This window comes from Cryptotermes secundus, unplaced genomic scaffold, assembly GCF_002891405.2.
Source record: "Cryptotermes secundus unplaced genomic scaffold, Csec_1.0 scaffold873, whole genome shotgun sequence".
NCBI classification, from domain to species: Eukaryota; Metazoa; Arthropoda; class Insecta; order Blattodea; family Kalotermitidae; genus Cryptotermes; species Cryptotermes secundus.
In genome coordinates, this window is record NW_019739229.1 from 918,295 (window position 1) to 944,682 (window position 26,388).

At 41.1% G+C, this 26,388-nt stretch overlaps 1 protein-coding gene across 7 annotated transcripts in view; it reads left to right on the plus strand.

Annotated features, from left to right (window-relative positions):
- The window catches only part of LOC111871803 (peroxidasin), a 735,056-nt gene that overhangs the window by 503,289 nt on the left and 205,379 nt on the right, over window positions 1-26,388 (plus strand). The window lies entirely within an intron of this gene.

A 26,388-nucleotide genomic window follows, 5' to 3' on the forward strand; every position in this document is an offset into this window, starting at 1 on the left:
ACTTGTGGCTACTCTCTCAGAATTCGCCTGCAGAGAAAGGAATATTACGACACGCTTCAGTCAGCGCAGGGCCTAACCACAATCTCTGCCTATATTAACACTGTCAGCCTCCCCGAATTAATTACAGAGAGTTACCGCCATGCCAGCTTGCTCTGTTAGGGTTTTATGCACTTACGGCAGTGCAACAGTTCTGGTTTGTAGAAACGTGAACTCTAGGCAAGTCTTTTTGTATGCACATCCACCCTGCCAGATTGGAAGGCATACTTGGAAACCTTGAACTATTGAAAATCGGTTAATTACAAAATGAAAGTAATGATTATGATAGTGATGATAATTATTATTCAGTTCTTATTTATTTGCATTCTAACTTAACAGTCCAAAGGCCAATTACGAAGTGAGAACACTAGTAGAGAAAAATTAATAAAATATTTACAAATAAAGAAACACGTAAAATTATGCCATTCGAATAATAATAATAATAATAATAATAAATTCCGTTGACACGGATCAAAGTTATCATGAAGAAATGAGAAAATTAAAATATATAGATTTGCAGTGAATACGATTAGCCTTTTAATGACCGGAAGAACCACAGCTAATATAAAATATGACTAATATGTACAGAATTATATGAGGTATGCAGTCTACACAACAGTATTCTGTATTTAACAAAGGAGACGCTACTGTATCAACATTTGCTTTTATTTGCCTATTCTTGTTTCAGTTTCATTAGCAAATATTTTCTGTGTGTGCCTGTGTTTGTTTGTGTGCGCGCGCGTGCTTTTGTCCACTTTAACATCTCCCTTCAAGATATTACACGTCAAGTCAAGTCACTTTATGAAAATGAGCGTGGTCATGCCGTTGGTTTCACCTGTCAGTTACATGTTTTTAATCTCCGTGTTAATACCGCTGGGTCAGCCATTTTATAACCGCCATATATTAAAAGTAAGCGCAAATCAATTTTATGTCCCCAAACTCTGCACGGCTCTATGCTCTACTGCAAGATGAATACGTTTAAATCAACGTGATAAAACATTATTTTTTTCTATACAGAGCTATAAGGCTTATTTTTGACTATATCCATCGTCTGGTATATATAAGACAAAAAACCACAACGTTTCGGAGACTGGATCTGTCTCCGTCCTCAGGTGGATGGGGCAAGATAGACCTACTCAGTTGGGCCCGTTAGAAAGAGTTAGTCTCCATCACTGGACCTTATCTTATACATACCAGACTATCGATAGAGCCCAATATAAGCCTTACAGTTCTGTACAGCATGCACCATCGTCAGAATCCTTTCAAGTCCATTATTTTTCTAACCACGCGACATCTCTATCCGCTAAAGTTCGCACTAACTTCGCCGAAAAGTGACGGTCTCTCGGTCGGTATAGTTCGCTTGCGAACTAAATCCACGGAGTTTCAAGCGCTTGCAGATTCGCTGCTGTACCAATCAGCCCACAGAGAACACATATCGCTTGTTGTGAGCGAAATGTTCTTCTTAATTTCATAATTTTGCAGCATTCGTCAATCTGATCGAAATTTCTCTATTTTCCCGATATCGTGTGGACGTCAGAATTCGAATGAGTGTCAGTACACATCCGTAGATGCTTCTCTTCACTAATAATTTCAGTCAGTAGAAAATGCGTACAGAATTCTATATAGAGTCCATTGATTGGTGTCACAAATTCTTCAGCTGGCCGGCTGTGATGAACCATCCACTGATCCTGTTATCCTAGTATCCCCGGTATAACAGCGAATGGCGGTTATCCATTGTTTGTTTTATAGCTCTAGAATATAAAGAACAGAAGAATTAATTAAATCAACCCTTTGTTTGCCATGTACCCTCTGCATTAGCTCGGGATACTTCCATTAAAACAGCCACAACAGAAGAAATCGGTTAGTTATTAATCAGTCAATATAGCATTTCTGTCAATAAACTCAACCGAAAGTGACATACCGATGATTGGAGGAAAATACGGGGCTCCTCATCTAATATTTCTCTTGATGCCTGAAGTCCGTCTGAGGAAAACATTGTAGGTTTCCTGTGCAAATGCATGTACAGCCTAGAAGCATTTAAATTTTTTCCAGTTACGAATATGTTTATGTTTGGGTTTCACTTCTTTGCAGGAAACATCTAGAAATAGGTTTTCTGTTGTTCATGATAAAGTTTTGAATTGTCGCATTTGTAGCCAGATTTAAGCCCTGTGATATTTTTTCGATGTAAAATGTTCAATACAATCCTCGAAAAAATGATGATTTCAAGAAGGCGTCTTCAGTCTCCACAGAAATTTTACAAACTGTACTACGCAATCTCATCCTTAAATTGCTGGACGTTATCTCATAGAAAGGAAGACATATTGAACATGTAAAACATTGTGAAATATACATCCTCGTTTTACAGTAATATCAAGTGCAAAAGAAAGTAATGTTGTACACATAGTTTCAGTTTTGTAGGGAAAATAAAATAGTTCCGAAGATAAACATCACCCTGTATAGTAAATTTAACTCAAAATAGTCATTATCTTACGTGACAGTTAGAACGTAATTTCAAATTTCTTTTCGTACCAGTTACGACTGAAAATCTCGAAATTAATTACAGGCTGGTTGTTGCTCTCACCTACCATTCCCAAGGCCCTGCAGCAAACCCGAGAGATGACAAGGCACCATGAGAGCTCTTACACGTACACACAAGGGCACAAATACATACAAACAAGAACTTCTGCGACAGTGGAAGGGGAGGATTTCAACATGACCGTCGTATAGACCACGAGCCAGAGGGTGAAATCCCTCACCATGTCGGATTACAGAAATCGCCACTGTCAGAGGATTGACACCACCTTTACTAACCTCTGACCTGTCTTAAAGGGCCAGAGAACTCACACAGAGTTCGAACATGAAGCGTCAGTGGGTAGACATAAGCTGCTGCAGACGCTTGTGAAGTTGTGTTGTATTTAGACAAGCAGACAGAAGAGAAGTTGCAGAACTTCTGAAACGTCTGAGTAGATCAAAGTAAGTTTCAGGCTACATGCCTTGGTAGGTTTGTGTAAGGAAATTCGGACCCATGTTACCGTCAAGGCCACCTTCAAGCAAATTAGGAGTGCACATGACATGTATAATAACGCCATGAAACAGGAGGGCACTGTTAGTTTGTATATTTTAATATGATGTAAACTTTTAAAAAAATGAATTGTTTAAGATAAGTTTTGTTTTAATTTCAAATAAATACTAGGTAACGGTCATTATTGCGCCATGTTCTTCCGTCCCCATATAACAGATGCGAACCTGCCTCACCAGATTTCAATCATGTCTGTGATAATATTTGAAATTTTGTGGACGTATTATATTTGGGAAAGTTCCGGTCATTTTAAGGCCCACTTCGTAAGGGCGAAAATTAACACACACGTAGGCTACATAGCATTATATCCAGCCCGTGCATGGCCCATATGTGGGTCCCATTCTCATTAAGTTTAAGTACCACTTTGCCTAACAACCGTAATTAAACTTTCATCTTGTCTTTCAGGGAACTTAACAGGTTCTGATTCAACTGCATACACGGCAGTTCTGTTACGTTCAGTTTGTATGACAATTGTTATATAGCAAGTTCTAGTCATTTTATTTGTTATTAAGGACGTAATTAAATTATTAATTTAATCTTTTAATACATTTTGATGGCATTTGCAGTACTTAGACTTCTATTGGCCGCGCCATAGCTCAAGCGGTTAGTCTCTGGCTTTCCACCGCGGCGGCCCGGGTTCGATCCCGGGTCTGGTCAAGTGGGATTTGTGGTGGACGAAGTGGCGCTGTGGTAGGTTTTCTCCGAGTGCTTCGGTTTCCCCTGCCAATCTTCATTCCACCAGTTGCTCCACAATCACCCTTACCTATCATCTGGGGCTGGTACAATAGGCCAGAAATGGCCGCAGTATAAGGGACTTAGTCCCACCTCACTAACAATAAAAAAATAGGCATCTATTACGTAAGTGTTTGAGTTTATATCAATTTACGTAATTCCAATTGTACAGGGTTATTCATAAGTCCGTGAAACATTTTGAAAATTTGCAATAAATAAACTACGGAACGGAGACCAAATTTTATTACACTGAAATAGAGATAAAATCACCAAGTTTGTTTTACATAGTTCACAGATGCTCGACATGTCCACCTTTGCTGATACGGCAGACATCTATGCGATAATCCGTTCCGACCCACATCCGTGTCAGCATATCGCGGTTTACCAGAGCCACGGTTGCGAATACTCCTGAGATTAGCAGGCAATGGAGGCGTTAAAAAAATTCGGAGAGATTCGTTCCCTTTCGGCGCAAGAATTACCATGGTCCGATGCATAGTTTATTTATTCTGAATTTTTAAAATGTTTCACGGACTTACGAATAACCCTGTATTTTCTTTCCGATATTCATTTGTACCTTATATTTTGGGTTAATCTATCTATGAATCAAACTCAATAGGAAAATATTCGAGAATGATTAAGAATGTTTCTTGAATTATCTGGAGTTTAGTTAATGTTCTACAGTCCATTCGCGGAGACGAGAGAGTCCTTGTAAACAAATGCACGCGGTATCTCCTTCGCTCTTTGAATGAAATCATGCAGCGATCACGTGATGCGTGTATCGTTGCAGGGGCGTCCAAAGTTCACTCTTCAGTCTGAAAGCAGGTTAACGTGCGTCCGAATGCAGTGAGTACACTGAGTAACTGCGCGCTTTGTCCACTCCTTGCTGTCAGCTGTGGCGACGCGGGGCTTGCTTTGTTTACGCTGTCTTGTCTCCGCGAATGGACTGGTGCAGTTTGCACGCATTTCTTATGCTATAAAGCTTTGCGGTAGAGGTAAATGAAGACAAAATGCGCAGACCCAGCCAAGCGGTATTGCTGCTTCTCGATGCGGCGGTCTCTCGCTTCCTCGGAAGGTCACCTCCCCTTTGAAACTGCAGGGGAAGGCCCGAAGTAGTTAAGAGTTCTCTGCAGTAAATTGGGTTTGTATGACAGGACAATAAAATGGCCAGTCGGCTGTCACTTTTATTTCCTGCAGCTCGTTAAATGAAGGGACAGGAGACTTCGTGCAATATTCGGGAGAGTGGTGACTTGGTGAAGAGAGCAGCTGATTCACACCTCTTCTTTCTTTGTCTCTCCCTCTATCCCCCCCTTTTACGCATTCGACGTAATTGTGTGACGTCGACATTTTTTATGTGTTTGTGTGTACGAGCTCTTGCGTGTATGTTCACTTCTAGTGTCATATATATACGTACGTGGGGTAAGGAGGAGTACATGGAACGGCATACCAGAAAAAAAACAGGAATTGCAAGCCATGAGGAATTAGAAGAGCGACTAATACAGGAAGGGGGCACACTGTAAAGCAGTTGCCTGAGACACTATGCTACAAGGCGGAAGATCCCGGGTTCACTTCCCGACGAGATCATTGGACTTTTCGAGTGACCTAATCCTTCAAGCCGAACTATTGCCCTGAGATGCACTCAGCCTCTAAAAGAAATGAGTACCAGGAATCTTCCTGAGCCAGGTGTCTAGAAAATGTGATTCGACGGCTCACAACCCTATGGGCCTTCAGGGCCTTTCAAGGGGATAGCTTTACCTTTCATTTAGAGTGAGCATGTATAAAAAAAATGGCGAAGAAATGTAATTTCGATTTCAGTATAATTTTTTTTTTACCTATCAACTTCCTATATAAAAGGAGTTTTACTTTATGATTTGGAGATGCATAATGAGGATCTTCATAACACATACTCTTTATCTAACTCTACCAGGAACATGAAATCGAGGGGGGATGCCACGGCAGGACGCGAAGGAGATAAAAACAGCCTTAAGGATATCGGTCCTTTTAGGCGGGTCTTTATGTGTACATAGCACACAACCGTAGACCAGCACATAACCACAACATAAGCATAAGAGCACAGGAAGAACTCCACTCAAGCAAGAAGGCACTTGGGCGAGCACTGTCCAAACATTTGGCAACACAAAGCAAAGTGCAGACAACAACATAAATGGAAAGAATAGATATATATCTATATTAACATATAATTAGTTTTAATTGCAATTACAATATTTTAATTAAAAAATAAATTTTAATATTTAATACATTTTATAACATGAGGGTATTACGTGAACATCATATCTGCACAAGACACTCGCAATGTGTAAACATTGGCCTGCGTAGGGAGGAAATAATTTATTTTAATTCACATAGTGGGGGGTGGATTCCAGCTGGGTCCACTCGGCACTTCGGCCACTTATTGGCCTATTGTACCTACCCCGGGTGATTATGATGTTGGAGAATTTGGTGGAATGATTGGCAGGGGAAACCGAAGTACTCGGAGGAAATCTGCCCCATCGCCAATTTGTACTTCACAAATCCCATTTGACTAGACCCGGGATCGAACCCGGGCCGCCGCGGTGGGAAGCCAGCACTAACCGCTTGAGCTATGGCGCGGCCTTGAGATTGAAGGAAGGATCGTTGTAAAAGCTTATGTACCTGATGATGGTCGAAATAGAATTCAGTTTCGACTGAATATTAATAAACATTATATTATATTTATTTATTTCAAATTATCCCCTCAACACAGAGCGGTTATTTCCCTTGCAGTTCTTAGTGGAGTGGAATTTGCCGTGCCCTGGGATCTCAATTTTTAAACACACTACTATTTAGTTAAAGTCTAGCTTCATAGGACCTGTCCGTGAGATCACTGAATTGTCATTGGTTAGGGAGACAAGAGCGGCCGTGATGTCATGTTGCGGCACGTGTTGGCAACTTGTTAGTTCCGTTACGAGCAGAGTAAGACACGGTGAAACTCGGCAGGACGACAATACGATGCTTCTCTCGTGTTCGCTCCAATTTCCCGTTCGTTTATCAAAACATCATACACGCTAGACCGATTGTTTAGCAGCGGATCGATTCCCTTCACTGGCAGTTCTGCCTTGTTTACAGTTCGTTCCACAAGTACATTAAAGTTTCAATGTGCACGATAGGCTTGGTGCAGGAATCGCCTATCTCCAAAACAATGGCGCGTTTTTGAATGCATATGCAACAAACCCTACCGAACATTTTGTTCCAAATGAAACACACCCCGCGTGCTGTAAAAGACGAGGCAGATGATGTTGGGAGAAAAATAATTTTTGTTTTGGTAATGACACAAAGTTTTTAAATTATTCTTTTAGGGGAGAATGCCAAGTTATTGAACATAAGAATTCTGTCTATCGCTCTACATCCCTTGTGGATCTTGGCCGCTTTTTCAATTTCTTAATCTATACACAATCGGTAGGACTCTTTGGACCGGGGATCAGCCGGTCGCAAGGCCGCTACATACACACAGAACAACACAAACACAGAATAAACGCACACAGACATCCATGCCTCGAGCGGGATACAAACTCACAATTCCGGCGTTCGAGCCACCGAAACCTGTTCATGCCTTAGACTGCACGGTCATTATCAACGGCGGACTTAAAGAGGTACATGATTCTCTAAAGGTGTGTGAAAGTTGTTGATTCATTATATCTGTATTTCCTGAGTACATGCAATAGTCATGAAGTTGCAAGAATTATTGTAATTAAAAAATTTTTCAAATTTGAAATTTAAATTTAAAATTCTATTGTCGTTGAATGTAAAATTCCTTCTTGTTTTGTGTTTTTGTCCCGCATTTTAGGTTGTCATACCGGGGTTCGCTGTTATAACAGGTATAGAAGCTATTCAAGATAATGTTATTGGTTTTTAGCTTTTTTACGTGTCTTCTGGGATGTATCGCCGTCATTTTGTTTCTTCCTTGTATTCTGAGACTCGTATGAGAGATAACAGAAGTGTCTCTGCTACGGGGGCTCACGTGCGCTGACACTGCGGTAGCCACGACTCTAACCCAGCGTCCATTGAACACAAAACAATCGGTACACTGATATGCATATTAATCGGTTGATATTTTGTCACAGGGTATAATTATTAAAACTAAATGACGGCCAAGAAATGCAGGTATTCATACGGGATTAGCCCGAGAATAATTCGAGCTTGTTTTTTCATCAAATACTGCTCCTGAGAAAAATAGGGGCACCTTATTTTCAGATCCTTAAGAATAAATATGAAGACGATTGCTAATCCTATTATTATTTGTGAAAATGCCTAAAATTATTACTTAAGGAATTTAATTTTGGATTTATTATTTCTTATTATTGTAATTTTTACCTCAATTCCTTATTTTGAAAAAATGAAAGACTTACACGATCTGCGTACTTTCTCTGTGTGTGTGTCCCTTCACCTTGTTAACTTCTCAATGCCTCAACCAGTTTTCATGACACTTGGTGTGTATATCATGGCGACTGAACCAATCTCAACGGCGTATTCCATAACTCCCTTTCAGCTCTCTTTTTATCTCTATATGTATCCATATATTGTTCTTTTTATTGCTAGTGGGGTGGGACTAAGTCCCTTGTACTGCGGCCACTTCTGGCCTATTGTACCAGCCCCAGATGATAGGTGAGGGTGATTGTGGAGCAATTGGTGGAATGAAGATTGGCAGAGGAAACCGAAGTACTTTGAGAAAACCTGCCCCGGCGCCACTTTGTCCACCAAAAATGCCACTTGACCAGACCCGGGATCGAACACGGGTCGCCGCGATGGGAAACCAGCGACCAACAGCTTGAGCTATGGCGGGGCCCTCCATATATTATTACTACATATAAACTCGGTAAAGCCGTTCCTGCGGCAACGAAGAATTGGTGGACGCATAGTTTTCTCTTATGTCTATGTCGTATCAAAAGTAAGTTGGCGAATTGTCCTTCCCAGAACTTCTTGTGCCTTCTTTTGCTTACAACTCTCAGAAGTAAATTACAAGTTCTCTTTTGTGAGAAGAATTTTTTTATTTGCTTTGTTGGGAAAAATAAGGGTTCTCCTTAATACGGTGTATGAGTGACTGTAGAAGGAGTTTAGATTAGTAATTGGATTTATTGAACTCTTGCAGAACGTAACTACAAGTAACTATAGCGCTATCGCTAATTCACGCACTCTGCAGTTCACTGGAGCAGACACTTAAGTCTTCTCAGCCTGATGTCTTCACTACCCGCTGCTCCGTAGCGCTCTCCAACGGCTGTCGTTCCCCTTCGTCTGGTTTCCCGAACTGTACCTGGCCTCAACAACCAGATTCTCAGAGCAACAGCTCACAGTCACTGAGCCCCAGCAGGTCTCTAACTAACTCACTCACTCGCTCGCAAACTCTCTCCACTGGAACTCTCTACCCCCCAGGCTGGCGGCCATCTCATCCCAACATCCTACTCTTCTAACTACTGTCTGAAGACTCTCTTGTAACCGCACCTGCTCCTCGTTATATACTCTCGGCACTGACCACATGGAAAACACCGCTTCACATTATCATGTCCAATTGTCGCCGTGAAAACATACTTGTTTGCGGAACCGTTACTTAGCGACGGCTGTTGTATATCTGCTTATTTCGCAGTTGTTGCCCAGCAGCGGTTCTACATGCCACAATATGGTGTTCTGTCTTGTGTGAACATGATAATATGGAAATTCTCCTTGCTGTTAGCAGACACTTGAAACAACCTAGTCACAGCGTGTCGCTTGCGTGGCTGGAGGGCATCGGCTTCATCCTGTTCCACGAAGTTCGGGTGCACATCAAACGTTGAAGCGGTCCATATTTAACTGTTCAGCTGCAATTATTCCCCGCAGATAAGGCTCCGGAATGTTGGATACTGAATGAGATAAATTTAATTAAAAATTTAAAACTATGTCATTACATTCTTCTTATGTTCCTGTTCTGCCTGTCCGTCCTACTTTTTCGCCTGCTTGGCAACAACGGAAATTGCACGCTCACTCCTAGACGCAAAGCGAACGATAATAAAAAAAGTTTCTATGGGGACATTTCCACTTTTCTTCTAGTTACGGTGCAGATTTCGCTTGAGGATTGCTCAGATTAAAATTATATCGAGTTATATCCTTGTGCGGTGAAAGTTCACGACGAAAGTCCTCGAGCTTAAACGTTATCATTTCTAAGGACGGATCTGACGTAAAATGAAAGTGTACAATCTTCATCGTCATTCTATCATCATTCGAATGTCTTATCTATTCTGGCCTATTTACTGCCTTTCCTCAAATTTGCAAGAATATTCCCGGTCTCGTCGATATTGTGATTTGCAGTAGAGTGTGTGTCCTGTCTGGCCGCGCCGTAGCTCAAGCGGTTAGTCGCTGGCTTCCCACCGCGGTTGTGGTCAAGTGAGATTTGTGGTGGACAAAGTGGCGCTGGGGCAGGTTTTCTCCGAGTACTTCGGTTTCCCCTGCCAATCTTCATTCCACCAGTTGCTCCACAATCACCCTCACCTATCATCTGCGGCTGGTACAATAGGCCAGAAGTGGCCGCAGTACAAGGGACTTAGTCCTAGCCCACTAGCAATAAAAAAAAGGACGTCATCTCTTCTTACTGTTCGGGACAAATAGCCTCTAGTGGTAACAGTCCTGATTTGTAAAGTGTTTCCGCTTCATATCTAGGCTGGGACATGAGGTATCCTAGGAAAAGTTCCGTTGCTTTTCTTGCTTTCCTGCAGGAAAATTTTCTGTAATTATCCCATGGCCGCTTCCTTATCCTTTGCAATTCAGCATTCGGTAGAACACAATAAATGAAATAAATATTTTAACTTGATGGTTCTCCTCAGGCACATCTTTATCTTCTCCCATTTCTTCCCTCTTCCTACTCCTCATCCTTCCTTCTAATTCCTCCTTTCGTTTTCCTTCTCCTCCTCCTGATTCTCATTTCCTCTTATTCTTCTTCCGTCTTATCAGGCAAATGTTTTTGTTTCCCTTCCCTCTTTTTCTCCTTCATTCTCTCTCCGTCATATTTTCTTGTTCTCTTTTCTCCGAATTTCTCTTGTTCTACGTTTCTCCTCTTTCTATATCGTTCCCGTTTCTCTTCTCCCTTCTCCTTTCTTCTTGCTCTGACCTGAGTTCGTAGGTTGAAAGGGAAGCCGTTAATAGTATATGCATGCACACAGATCCCAGTAAGACTCACTCGTACCAATCAATTTTTTCTTTCCTGTCCGGTATAGACTTCTGTTTAGCGAAATTATTCGCGATTTTGTCATTATCTTTTCTTTCAATCTCATTATGTCATTTGTCAATTGTCTTGTTCTTCAGTCTACAGAGGATCGCAGTTGCGCTTTCGGATTGAGAGGGATAATCACGTGAGCCGTAATGCGTACGGAGCAACAGTATCTGTTCCAGTGTTTGAACTGAGGAATCGCTGGTCAAGCGGTCGGGGCCGTGCGTCACGAGATACACAACATTACTGCATGGCTGTGGTTAGGGAGCAGCGGGACAGGGCTTGCAGGAACCATGTAATACGTCTGGAGGATCTGTACACAACTCCGTACGTTTGATATATGGGCGGGAGATTGTGGTATTCAGTTACCCAGTAAAGTAAGAAGGTAGAGCTATCCCTGTAACAGAGCGTGGAGACCCATAGTTTTGTGAGACTTCGAGGCTCCCACATCCACTTCATTGATATTGAAAATATGACTAGCGGGACTTCAGGAAAGTTCCGATAAATTTGAGTGGAATGTAGAATTGTATTCGACTTCCTGAAGCTTCAGAATTGACGCCAGTACTATTACGTGTTCTCCTCTAAACGATTTTTCGACAGTTGGCTTTACTCGCATCTTTAGGCGATAGCTTATCATTACTGATATATATGCTTATTCTCTTATATAAATTTCATGCCTAAAAGTTTTCTTGTTCCGCATAGAATGGTGCCATTAATATCCACATGCCAAAGTATTCATAAATTTGGAATAGCGAAAACAGTATCCGTAAATAAACTTCAAATGATCAACCACGTGCTCTTTCTAAATGAAAGAAAATATCCTGGTCCTCCGCGTTGGTGGTTGTGACGACAGGTCAGTAACCTTTTCATTTAATGCCTTTGATTGCTTTTTTTTNAAACTTATGTACTCACTCCGGCTAATGACACTTCGGTATTCTGGTAGGAAGGTACAAGCGTTTCGGAGGAAACTGCTGCCTCTCTCATTAGGATAGAAAGTGGAGACAGGAGGTTCTGCCGACACTTTGGTGCCTTCCTACGAAACTACACGGCGTCCTGTCTCGCATGACGGCTGTGTTGACATTCACAGACGCGAAACTCTCGAATCTCGCAAATGGTTAGGACATATGCGATATATGTTTTCAGTTATGATCAGTAATTTTGAGGAATTTACGTTATAATGAGCAAGGATGGACAACTGTCCGGCAGTTCGAAAATGTTGTGGCTATCTTCAGGTTCCTTCATTCATTTTAGGTCAACCAAAATTCATTGCTTGTATCCAGGTCTGCATTTCAACGTTCAATTCTTACTTAATTAAATATTGCTCATTATTATTTTTCCAATCTTTTGGGGGCACTACGCTACAAGCCGGAAAATTGCTGGTTAAATTCCCGATTAAATCTTTTGACTTTTCAATTGACCCAATCCTTCCAGCCGCACTATAGCCCTGAGGTCGACTTAGCCTCTAACAAAAATGAGTACCAGAAATCTTTGTGGGAGGTAAAGGGCGGTCGGTGCGTAAGCCTGACAACCTCACCGCCATCTGTGAGTCGACTGTCTAGAGAAAATGTGGGAGTCTCGACGTCTCACAACCCTGTGGACCTCCATGACCTGTTACAGGGAGAGCTTTACCTTTGTTCCATTCCTGTGAAGCACAATTCTGTGTCCGTGAACCTGTATTAATATTTCTTTTGCAGTGAACAATTTTTTAAAATAAACTCCAATGTAACGCTGTCCCTGTGCTAAATTAAGCACCACGCCCGGGCGTAGATAGAGGTGAGTGTTGAATTTGACGCCGGTTTATCCTAATGGAAAGACCACACAGCACCCATTGGACAGGAGGCTTCAAAGCCGATCTCAACGTTTTGGGGTAGAGAAAACAGCCTTATCTTTCTTACGAATTTAAAGCCATTTTTTCGGCCGTGCAGACCATACTTTGCAACTGTACCGACTGAGCTGTTGCAACTCCTGATATCATCAAAGTAACATAAACGCACATATTATTAACCTTCCTATTCCATCCGTTGACAGTAAATAAGACACGTGGCAACGCTGTGTGTCCCATTCATTAACAGGTAATATGAACGTGGGCAAAGCTAACCGCCGCCAGCATCCCGCTTCCCAGAACTCATTACTGTACTCGGATACTGTGTATTTACACACATCCCTGATATTCGCATGCAGAATGAAAGTCCCCTTGTACCACTCCTCACCTCCACATGGGAGCATTCTAATTATGATGCAGTAAGGTGAAGCAATTATAGTTACTACTATGATTCTCTTCCCTTGGCACTACAGCCCCAGTGGGCCTAGGCCTACCTCCATGAACGTCTCCGTTCACACTACTGTGATTTCTTACTCTAATTTTACAGTTAGGGCCTGTGCAGTTTGCTCCGGGTATCGGAAAATTTATGTACTTAGAAGATGGGTGAAAGTATAAGAATCTGAGGTTGTGAATGGAACTCAAGTTGTATAGAACGTAGACTATCTTCTGGGATACAATGATGTGTAGTCCGTTGAAATCATAATCCCAGAGCACACAACACTTCATAATCACCGCTCTGAGAAGCTGAGATCTTACACAGTTCACATAGCGGGCAGCCTCCCTTCCAGTAGTTCATATCGCCACTCCTGCTGCTGCTCCGTATTTCACCTGTCAGTGTTTGTACGTAACTAACTACTTGGAGCTGAGCCCTTCTTAAGAAGCCCCTAGTAGCGCAGCTACTCAAGAATTTCCCAACATTTTATGGAACCCGAAGGTTCATTACAATGCTCACAAGTGTTCTCCACTGGCCCCTATCATGAGCCAGACCAATCAAATCTACACCGTCCCATCTTATCTCTCTGAGATCCATTTTAATCTTGTCTTCCCACCTACCTCTTGGTCTTCTCTGTGGTCTCTTTCCTCCTGGCTTTCCCAACAATGTGCATTCCTCTTCTTCTTCTTCCCCATTCGTGCTACATGCTCTGCCCACCTCATCCTCCTTCAATTCATCATTCTAATTATACGTGGAGAAGAGTACAAGTTATGAAGCTCCTCATTATGCAGTTTTCTCCAACCTCCTGTCACTTCATCCCTCTTCGGTCCAAATATCCCCCTCAACATCCTGTTCTCAAATACCCTCAGTCTATGTTCCTCCATTAATATAAGAGACAAAGTTTCACACCCATACAGAATCACAGGCAAAATTATAGTGTTGTATATTCTAATTTTTACTGTATATGTAATGTTTATAATCCGAACAGATGAAAGCCCTATTAATTAACTCAAGAATAAAAGCCATATATGAAGTGCAGGCTGAATTATCTTTTCGTGACAAGTTGAACCGAGAAGGGACGCATAACACAGAGCTACAGAGCCCCAGCGAGTGCTGATCGATACTACAGGAGCCCGCCCGGTCAGGCTGCAACGCGGGTTGCTCCCGAACTCTTGCGCCTGGAGGCGGAAATTTTGTTGTACATTTTAACTGGAAGAAAATTCTAAGATTCACACGAAACTGAAATCAGCACCTAGCAGTGATGCGGCAGGTGCAATGACGACTAGTACTCGAGGATACTGTTACACTTCCTCACGAAGGACGATTGAAAGCGAGCAGAGAATTTAACTACAGCTACTTTATTATGAAACGTGTAATTTGTTATTTTGGTCTTCTGGGTTATGACATCCTCTAGTGTCGTTACTGGGTACCAGCGTTTCAGATAATCGGATGTCCCCATATTGATGGTATGTTGGTAACCACACACCACAAGACCACAGCACGAATTTTCGTTTCAGCGAAAAGTTCAGGTTATTGTCACGTGTGTAGGATTTCGTGACTAATAATAACGGATTTTGGATTGAATGATTAGATTTATTGTCACCTTCTTTACTATTGCAATTAATTATAACAGCTCGCAATCAACGACTGTCTAAGAATCGCTCCATTCCTAACTGGACTACGAGTGTCTTCACTTCTACTGTGACTGACTTGGTTCCGATTTACGAGTCGGTCAGTTCTTCTACTTTCGCTGTCCGCTGGTTAACACTCCAAAGCTGATCTCCTACGAATGAACCAATCCCAAGTGACGACTCTCTTACGAATGAACTAATGAATGTCAGCCGAATCAGTTACGTGTCCCATTTTTATAACTTCTGGGAGGACCGAATATAAGTCACTATCCCCAACAGTTCCTATCTTATTCTGTGTTTATCTGTTGCTGCGGAAACGTGTCTAACAAACCGTTGCCTGGCAGTGAGCTAATTCGGCTTTAGGATTTATGTCATAACATTCGCACGGACCGAACAGAAAACATCGTTCACAAAAGTTCCTCTGTTGTTGCTTCCGCATCCGTTGCCGTGGGAACTTATTTACCTAGCCGTTTTCTAAGAATAATGTCTTTCTGGCTCCACTGTTCCGGCCTTCAGGCGTCATGTCACAATATTATGTGTACTTTACCGTGTGAATAATACCAAAGAATATATTACACATACACAGACAAATCTGCAGGTAAACCCAAGTAAGTTAGAGTAAAAGTGAACAGTTCTTCTGAGGAATAACTCTATTTGGGGGAAACAATGCCTCGTAGTCCTGTGAAATTTTACGTGACGCTGCATCCCAGAAGACAGAGCTCTTCACCGCCCAGCTGTGAGGACCTCAGGTACAGCATAGGCTTATTACTACTTCCATTTGTATATAACTTATCTTCGTAAGTCCGCGTTCGTATGTCGAGAGCCACGTTTGTAATTGTAAAACAGACGAGGTTCAAACAAAGCACTGAATATCTAAAGTTCTATCCATCTTACGTAATAGCAGTACATGACAGTCTGTTTTCCAGCCTGGGTGCCGCGTCACACTAGTGAGCCACGACAAGGCCCTGGGTAGACCAGGGACAGCGGCCAGGAATTTCCATGGGGCGACAGCCAAGTTTTCGGAGTAGGATGCAGAAAATCCTCGTACAGACTTACATTTAAGGGGGTTTAAGATTAATTTTAGTAATTAAAATATTTCTGATTATATTAATTTTCGCGATATTTGGTTATTTTCTTCAACTTTTATTTTTATTAATTTTTCGAAAGTTCAGGGGGTGTTCCCTTCCTACCGTCAGCCATGATTTAGGCCTCGTTGACATTTAGAATTCAGTGTATTTCTAAACATACAGTAGGGGTGGGCAAAGTGTGTCAGTGACAATAGGGTCTTGTTCTGCCCTGTTCTCACAGCCCGCGCTGTTGTTCCTTTATTAAATTTTACTGCAACGACTTTGAGCTCCTGTGAGCAAATACCTCCTGTTTCTATGTATTCATTTCAAAACTCCCAGTTGTATTGCTTCTCAGGTTTAGTTACATTGTATGTCATGTGCCACATGATAAGAGCGTCTTCATGATAATCCCACTACTCCCAGCTTGCAATCCGATTAAATGGGAGATAGCACACGTGAACATACAAGAGTTCATAACATCATGCTCTCCTAGGAAGGCACCAGACCAGAGCGAACACTATACCAGAGAAATAACTAATAGATATATACATATATTTTAAGCTCAAATTTGATCTTTATTTAACCTTCAACTAGATATATATTAATTTAACTAATTATGTCTAATACCAATATAATTAAACTGAAAAGTAGATAATAACAGAATTTTTGTTACCAAGCATGTTATTACATGTTATATAGAAAACAAATCCGTGGCTTTAGTCTGCAAGCGAACTATATCGACCGAGCGACCGCCGCTTGTCGGCGAAGTATAGTCATATTCAAAATATGGATCGACTTTACGAAATAAAGTGTGGGCAGTATGCTACAAACCGGAAGATTGCGGGATCGAATCTCGATGAGGTGGATTTTTTCTCAATTTACATAATTCTTCCAGCCATACTATGGCCCTGAGGTCGACTCAGCCTCTAACAGAAATGAGGACAAGGAATCTTCCCTAGAGGTAAAGGGCGACAGGTGCGTAAGATTGAAAAAATCACTGTCATCTGTGAGCCGATTTTCTAGAAAATGTGGGAACCTCAACGTCTCACAACCCTATGGGCTTCCATGGCCTGTTACGGGGATATCTTTAATTCTTTTATTAAAACTAATTTCAACATCTGAACAGAGACATCATACTTGATGATGACCCAATAAGGGTCGAAACATTTCGTGTTTTTGACATCTTAATGTAAATAATGTATATTTTTATAAGAAGCTATGTCGACGGATGTATAAATTCTCAAAATGTTGAAAATACGTATATTTATATTTGGGATGTATTACCCGTTCCTGCAATAATATTTATATGCTATTTTGTACGAGCTGGAATTGATTGTGTAAAAGGGAAAGTTAATGAAATGCATACCGAAGTGGAAAGAATGCTAGGGACCACGTTCATGCATACCTGCATACAGGCGTGCATGGGTACGCACACAGCTTCGTAACAATCCACTACTCGGCGGGCTATGAGGTGCGACTTATAGCTATGTAGTGATTTATTGTGATACAAGCGGGAAAGCGTGAGAAACAGAGACATAGCGCAATAGAGGGACATACTGTATCTAGTTTTGTTTAAAAAAAAGTACGGTCTTCCGGCTTGTAACACCGTTCAGTTCGAACACAGTCCGACGTTTCGAAGGAAACTAACTCCTTTATATTCGGGGTCAAATAAGACAAGCAAAGATATTGAGGCCGTAAGTTATTCCGAAACGTCGAGCTATCTCCGAACTACGCTGCGTTACAAACCAGAAGACCGCACTGTTCCTATTCACAGCCTTGAGAACTTCAAATCCAGTATTTTTTAAAATATTTTTGTCTGGTGCACGTTATATGCATATATGCATATAAGGGAAAACGTAAGCATCTCAGTGAAACCTAATAAGCATACTGATTGGGCTCATCAGCAGGAGAACTTAAGTTTCTTTTCGGTGAGCGGTATGTGTACTGATCTGATGTTTTTCAGGTCTGTATGTCTGTGACATTAAGGGAGGAACACAGACTGAGGGTGTTTGAGAACAGGGTGTTGAGATTATTTGGACCGAAGAGAGATGAAGTGACAGGAGGCTGGAGAAAACTGCATAATGAGGAGCTTCATAACTTGTACTCTTCTCCAAGTATAATTAGAATGATCAAATCAAGGAGGATGAGGTGGACAGGACATGTAGCACGAATGGGGGAGAAGAGGAAGCTTATAGGATATTGGTGGGAGAGCCAGAAGGAAAGAGACCACTGGGAAGACGAAGGCGTAGGTGGATGGACAATATTAAAATGGATCTTAGAGAAATAGGATGGGATTGTATGGATTGGCTTGATCTGGCTCAGTATAGGAACCAGTGGAGGGTTCTTGTGAAGGCGGTAATGAACCTTCGGGTTCCATAAAATGCTGGGAAATTCTTGAGTAGCCGCAGAATTGGTGGCTCCCCGAGAAGGGCTCAGCTCCATGAGTAAGTAAGTAAGTAAGTAAGTAAGTAAGGCGATTACCACATGCAAGACTACACGTCGTGATAAACTGTATCAATATACAGTTAACAACCAGTTCTAACAAAATTTAGTCGTAGCAGTATGGTTAAAGCTCCTCAGTAGACCTACTCTACAGACTGGTTACCGTGGCTCTTCCAGTTCACGCATAGAATCTGGTATAAAGTGTGTGTTCAGTGGTAAAATGTACGTTTTGCCAAAAGCCTCACTCGCTACGGGGAAAATAAAAGTAAGCTATTTTTAAAGGATTGCATCCTGTTGCGTGTGTACAATAAACATGTATAATTTTTGCCGTCAACGCAACAATACTTTTTTATTTATTTATTTATGTAGCAGGCACTACATGTTTTGACCTGAAATGGGTGCTGAAGATGATCCATTTGAGGTCGAAACATGTATTGAATGCTATATAAATAAATAAAGTACTGTTGCGTTGACGGTAAAAATTATACATGTTCATTATATGTTCATAAAATTAAGCCCTAAAACGCATTTCCGGTTATTTTCTACAAAGAATTACGTCTTCATTAACCACAGACTTCATGAGTAGCACCTTAAATTGGGGTCAGGGGGAAGGCAAACCTCAACCACATTTGGCGATCTCTGGAGTCGATCCACGGTATGTAGAACGAGATGGGCACCGGGTGTGAGACGGATGTCCTTAACGCCTTGCTCGGACAGCTAATTTGCGTCCAGGAACAAAAAGCCCACCTCCAGTCTCATCGAGAGTAAACGACTCTGCCGCAGCTTAGGGGGTCACTAAGTCGCGCAATTTCCGGCCGGAGACATCATCTTCTAGCAAAGCTTTCATACAAAAATGGAACACCGTAGGTTATCTGCATCTGAGAGAAATATCATTATTCGACACACTTGCAGTTACAATAACCATGATCATACAAAATGGTAGCAGCTTTGGGATTAGTGATAAAATGGATTCAGGTTATGTTACATCATCACCTTTTCATGCAGTACTATGTTGCCTGAGTAGAACTACACTATAATAACAATATGTATTTTCCATCTTCAAAGAATCTTACTCTCTGTGACAAGAAAAAGTTCAATATTAAAATATTTTGTATTTGGTCCATTAAAGAAAATTCTCACATGTAGGGGTCACTATAAACGGTTTTTGGATTAGATGATTTGATTTATTGCATCTTATTCAATCACACTTCGAGGCTACAGGCAATTCAGCGCTAATCACTGTTCTAGTCACTTTACAGTTCACCGTTACACACACACACACCAGGATTCTCAGCCTTCACTAGTCGTATTCTGGCAACGGATTTAACACGGTGTCACCGTAACCTCAAATCACATCTTGCCATTTCTTCTCAATCGCCTTCTACTGCCATATCCAAAGCTCGAACCAGTTTTAACTCTATACTGCTGAACTGTGTTTTATAACCTCTTCGTACAGACCACTCATAAAACTGTTGTTAAGTAGGCATGTTTACTGATCCGTTGCCTAGCAATATACGTCCTATTGTTGTGTGCTTTTGCTACCGCTGGAATGTGTTTACCTAGTGCTTTTCTAGGAATGGGTATACACGTCACAATATTGTTGTGCTCTTGTGCTTCTCTTAATGCACACTTCCGGCTTTCAGGCGTCACGTTACAAAATATACAAACACATCTAAAACAGTGTACCGGGCTTTGTGCACTTAAATATGTACCGGTCTAGAAGCTCATACTTTTTTAAATGAAACAGGGAATTCCAAGGAAGTCTCCCTATTCTGCTACTGCACAAACTTTCAGTCCAAAAAATATTACTTTGCTACTGTCATGCTTAAGTGCTGTAAATCTGTGATCCATTTATTCACTGCGGTGCACTTGCCTTAGCGTTCCAGACACGTGAGCAGACGGTCATGTAATCTAGGGAAAGCTTGTTAGTGAAGTACACACTCAAACTTCGTTGAACTTCTCTGACATAATCAAAAAATCCCCGTCACCGAATTATAACAAATTCTTCATTGGAATGTACGGCAAACCCTCGATAATCTGGTTATAGTTAAGCAAGATGTCGGATAATCTGTAATGAAATATGAAAAATGAAAAATTTCCTTTACAGTTGAGTACATGTTTTAAAAGACCTACGGGATTTAAGAGCAAGAGGGATTGGAGCAGATGACTTTCAGACTGTGTTGAAGGCAGCTGAAAGTTTGAAACCACGCAAGAAAGTATCAAAAATTGGTTTGAGCTGGATTAAGCAACTACGCTACCATATGCCCCCCTAAAACCAATCTGTTTATGTGTTTGTAAACAATTGCAACTGTGAACATTTGTCAGGTCATTTGACATAGCACTCCACATTCGAAAACCGTGATGGTTTATCAAGCCCCATCAGAGCAACCGGCTTAGCCTGTCCCTGCATGCAACAACCATATGAAATCGCACGAGGACGGTTGCAGATTCATAATTGCATAAGGGAAGTACAAGTTTCTATTTGTAACCAACACATTACATGATATTATCCCCCCCCCCTCGCCAATATTTTTAATTGGATTCTGACATTGTGCCTTCGGATAAGCCACTTACCAACTATTAAAATTGCTTTGTGTGTATCAATGTATCATTATGGCTCCTGTATTCTGCATTATTATGTGCTCCAATAAGCGTTAACCACGAATGAGCTTTCTCTATATCACATTTAAATAGAATAATATGAGAAAGGCGCACTGTTCCCTCCAGCGTATGAGAGCAAACCCCGCACCCTGGGGGTCACAGCTTGTAAAACGTTATATAAAAGAGGCTGAAATTATTTCAACGCTGTCTGCAATTGAAAAGAGAACGCTTCTGTTCAGTTAACAGGAATGCAGAATTCGGGACAAATAATTTGAATTTAAAATATTTTTCACCAATTATATTTTTATAACCATTAAAAAAAGAGAACAATGGTAGTTGTATGGAAATTAAAATCGAATTCATTTCTATAATTTTTAGAGGCAGGAATGTGAAATATTATTGATGATGAATTATTTTTATTTTGTTGGCGGAATGGTATCAGACGAATTAATTACCCAGCTCGGAAATTACGAATTTCCAATTCCATTATTACAATTTACAAATGAAGACCTTATTTAAGGTAAAGCCCAGACATCGCTTCCGAAAGTTAAAGCTGATATTGTAACCGAGGTCGTAACATGGTTGCATGTCATTGAGGAATTAGGGGATAGAAACGTTATCAGAATACAAATGAGGTCGTAAGTGAATATACGGGAGAGGAACATGAAATGAAAACAATACCTGAAGAATTCTTACGGTCGTGCGTGTGGTGTTAAATGTAAATTGAAATTAGGAGGAGTACTGCTGAACAGAATGAGGTATACACGGTGCCTTAAGTCAAATAACTGTATAACAAGAGACGGTTTTTGGCTGTAAGACTGTCTTATCTCGGTATGTATGTTACACTCTTCTATCGCCGTTTTAATTCCCACACACATGCACAGGTGGCAGCTCTATGCTCTCATCTGAAGAATAGAGAAGCTACTTCATTCACTATTTTAATGGAGGAAGGAATGAATGAGATAAAGGTATGAAAGGGATTAATGAAAGGAGGAAAGGGGTTAAGGAAGAAGCGAAATGATTACTGGCTGAATTTAAAGACCTTATGCACTAGAAGTGAATAAAGCAACTGATATGAATACTTACGACATTTAATGAAAATAGAAAAACATCTTACTTAGTTTAATTTAACACCAACAAGATCTCACAGTTCATTATCTGGATATCTTTTCATGAATATAATTCTTGCATTCTGATATCCCTTTCAGTCGGGCGAATTTTATGCTTATTCCTGCAACACGAATATCCGTATTTGGGTTTTAACTTATTCCATGCTGACGTGTATTAAAAGAAAGACGTACGGTCCTTTGTTCGGATTTACCCGTGATTCCTAACTTCAGCCAACAAACTACTCGAATCCATTATCCTTAGATGGCAATATTCGTTGTAATATTTGCATATCTCCTTAGCCAATTCGTCGACATTAATTTTATTTATCGTTTCTCTAACTTATGTGAAGTTGATTTGTTGATAATTTGAATTAAAGTCACCGGAAGCTATACGAATACTTGTACACAGAGGTGTCCAGACCGCATTGATAACGGCGCCGAAAAAGAGAGACCTCCGGGGGAGAGTGAAGGGGTAGTAGAGAGAGAGACTCTTTTGAATAGGGCAACAGAAAATATTCCTGCTTTCTTGGTTCCTAGACCCTGCCAGCTTGACCTTCCGGCAAGATACGCCTTAAAGACAGGGTAAAGCGTTAGGAAGTGGATTCTTTTATGAATAGAGGAGAGAATACGATCTGTTTTTGATCGAAATTCTGAAGTTCATTTGGAGGACTGCATTAAGGTAACTGTTTCATTTAATCCTGGGTGGGGGGAGGCTCTAGTGAAGCAATATTTTATGTTAAGTCATATAAGCACGGACCGTCTGGGGAATACAGGAAGGAATAAGTCAATAGTCAGAACTCTTGTTGCTTGTCTTTGTCGATAGTCGAGTGCTCACATCCGTTTTATCACGTATACTCTTATCACTTTAAATCATAATAATTTTGATTCGATTTGTTGCTGAGGACTAGAACGGTCTTATAAGGTTTTTTTTTCCGATAATCGTATTTCGTAGAGGGCGTTACCGTCAAACCAGAGCGTAACGAAACCTTTGTATTACGGAACATTGGCAGCCATTCCGTATAATTCAACTCCAGGGAAACAAGCAAATCTTTTTGTTAACTTCTATTGCATTCATCGGAACGTAGTGTTCTGATTTGAATAGCCAGCACCTGTTACAAAGGGCCCTCATACTGGTGCATTTTTTTAGCTGTTTGTCAACACCAAAGTCCAGCATAAGCCAATTCGTATAAAAAGCGGTTTGTGGAATTCCAGGGACATAAAAGTTCCGTAATTTTCAGCAAGTTAAAAGTATTTTGGAACAAAAAATCAAAGGATTCTATTGTATGAGAAGGGAAAACATTGATTTGTCTGCTTTCGTAGAGACACAAAGAATATCCGCTTTTTTGGTTAAGCTCTGCTTTCTACTAGCCTCTGTTTCCGAAAGGGAATAGAACTGGAGCACGAAAAGAGTTTTGGGCGAATGGGGGGAGGGACAGGAGGAGGCATGGCAGTAACAGCAAATTGACAGTCGAAAGTAAATAAGGTGTTATTGACAGCAACGTCCCAAGAGTTCAACAGGAAGGAGGAATAATATAGGAGACCTTGAGGCCAGAGTGACAAATAGAAGGACGACAGACGGAGGGGCGAAACTCGGGTGAAATGTTGGACTTGTACGTATAATCCGAAAGGAAGAGTCAGGTTCCTTTGGGAATAGGACGTCTTTGTGGGGAAATTGATCGGTCATCGGTGGCCAGATTATATAGAGGAGAAACCCAACGGGCGCTTTCGGTACTACTGAAATATTCTTCCAAGCGAAATGCTGCAACTTGCCTGTTTTACTTTCTGTAAGTTATAAGTTTATTTCATCTATAATTTGACGGGCTTTACGGCTACAAGCATCAGTCCGAAGCATTGGTGTTCTTATTTCACAGTATCTCGAGTTCTTAGCTTGTTTATTTGTTGTGTTTAGTCATTGTTTCATGACTGAAACAAGTTTTTCCCAGTAGCTCCTTTACCTCTTCTTCCAGGGTTTGGGAAGTGCATTTCTCAAGTTAGCATTTGGCCTCTTAAGGATGTATAGAAGATACTTAAAAAGGGACAAAATTAATAGAAAAATTACAGATAGTTAATTTTTTATTCTGAAATTCACCAAAAAATTTGGACTGAACTCACTAACACGTTCAAATTTATTGCACTTTTCATTTTCACTGATTTGCAAGTGATCTTACGGAATTTCGTCGCCTCGCACATAAAAATATGTAAACAGTGATATCATGAGATTAGAACCTTTTGCACTTATAATTTCAGTCTTTAGAAATAATGTTGCAAGATTGTATTTACATTCACTACAGCGTTCAGGAGGAATTAATAATAATGTATTCAAACTTTCGAATTTTACTCGATTTGCAAGCTATTCACTGTAGAAGTTCGGTAACGTTGGAAACAGATACAAATCAGAGTAGCAGAAACTGTAGTGAAGTTATGGCAGTTTTTCTTCTGTTTCATCCACTTTTCTGTTTCGTGAGTCTTCTCATATATACTTTTAGTCACTATTCTTCCTTGCAAACGATAAGTTCGTTCATTATTTTCGGGTGTGAAATTTGCGGAGGGAACGAAAAAGTTGGCTTAGGCTGCGTTTCTCACTCGTATTCGGAAGTTGCCCTGCTCGAATGCAGGCAAGGATACGTATTACTACTACTACTACTGCTACTACTGCTGCTGCTGCTGCTACTACTGCTGCTGCTGCTGCTACTACTACTACTACTACTACTACTGTTGCTGTTACTACTACTACCACCACTNACTACTACTACCACCACTGCTGCTGCTATTATTATTATTATTATTATTATTATTATTATTATTTATTTCTCTATTCGTGCTAGATTTGTAATTGGCCTCTGTGCTGTTAAGTTTGCACGTAAATAGACACGAAATGATTNCAGTACCAGTGTGAGTACCAGTTGTCTGGTACTTCAATTCCAATTCAATTCCAAATTCTTTACATATTGTGACATATTGAGCTATGGATCACCCCTACCTCCCCCAGCGGTATGTGGCGTTAAGGTAACGATGGCGTTACTACGGTAATAGGCGAGTTCCCGCCCCGCCACTCCCCTCCGCGGTGACGCAACGCGCAACGCGCGGTGACCTCACGAGCGCAGCCGAAGAGAGCCGAGCGGAGCCGAAGATAGCCGAGCCCCGTAACCGGGTAACTATGCAAGGCGAATCAACAGCGGTGACGTAACCGGACAGCGTGGCAGGCAAAAAGGGGTGCCTATTACGCGGCCGTTTTCCGTACGGTCCGATCGAGGCTACATGAGGCGCAGCGAAGGCTATTCAGAGTCAGTTGTACTGAGACAGTCAGCGAGTCCTGGAGCTACCGCCGAGTTAGCCAGCAACTAGTCAGTTGTATTGTGGCATTTTTCAGTGTACTAATTGTGATACTGCANGTAGTATTATTAGTATTATTAAAGCATTCCGTGGTTTTCCTCAGTCCCTCCAGGCAAATGCTGCTATAATACACCGAATAGACTACGACGCCCTCCTCCTAAGTTATTTATATTTAATCAGTCATCCTATCAATCGACGTTGTTTAAAGCGTCGCTAAATTACATGCAACGAAATATGCATTTATTTTATATACATTGCAGAAGTAATTCATAAATAGGAGTTTTATGATCCAATCCAGTGAATGTTACGGAGCCCAAATGAACCTTTCCCTCCCCCCATGCTTAACATCAGTAAATCTCAAATGATTCGGGCAGAAATGGATGTAGGGGGAAAGAGGAAGTGAATTCACTCATTCAAGCCAGACGTGTGAGGAAACAGATCAGCTGGTTTAATGTGTCGCAAGTTTCCAAGTTTATGAATGTCGTAATGGCATGCAGTGGCTTCATACAGCATTTTATCGGGTTCGATATGATTTAAACGTTACAAAAGGCTGCCCCGGGGGTTTTCTTTCACCCCTTAAAAAAAAGAGAAGACATCAACATAAAACCCATTAACAGGAACCCAGAACGTCTGCCTCTTTAGAATTCACCACTGCTGGTCTGTGAACACAGTCAGATAGGTTGTTTAACGTGAAAACACATCAATGGCCGGAGGGAGCTTATAAACGTGTTAGTGATTTATATGGAACTTCTCAGCTTCAGTGTTGGATACATTGTGTGCGTGTTGCACGCCGAAACTGTGACACATTGTCTGCACAAGTTTCCCCTGTTCTTTGGGCACTAATCCAAACTGATTTTCATTTTGTTATTCGCTTTGTAAGCAGACTGAATCAAGGT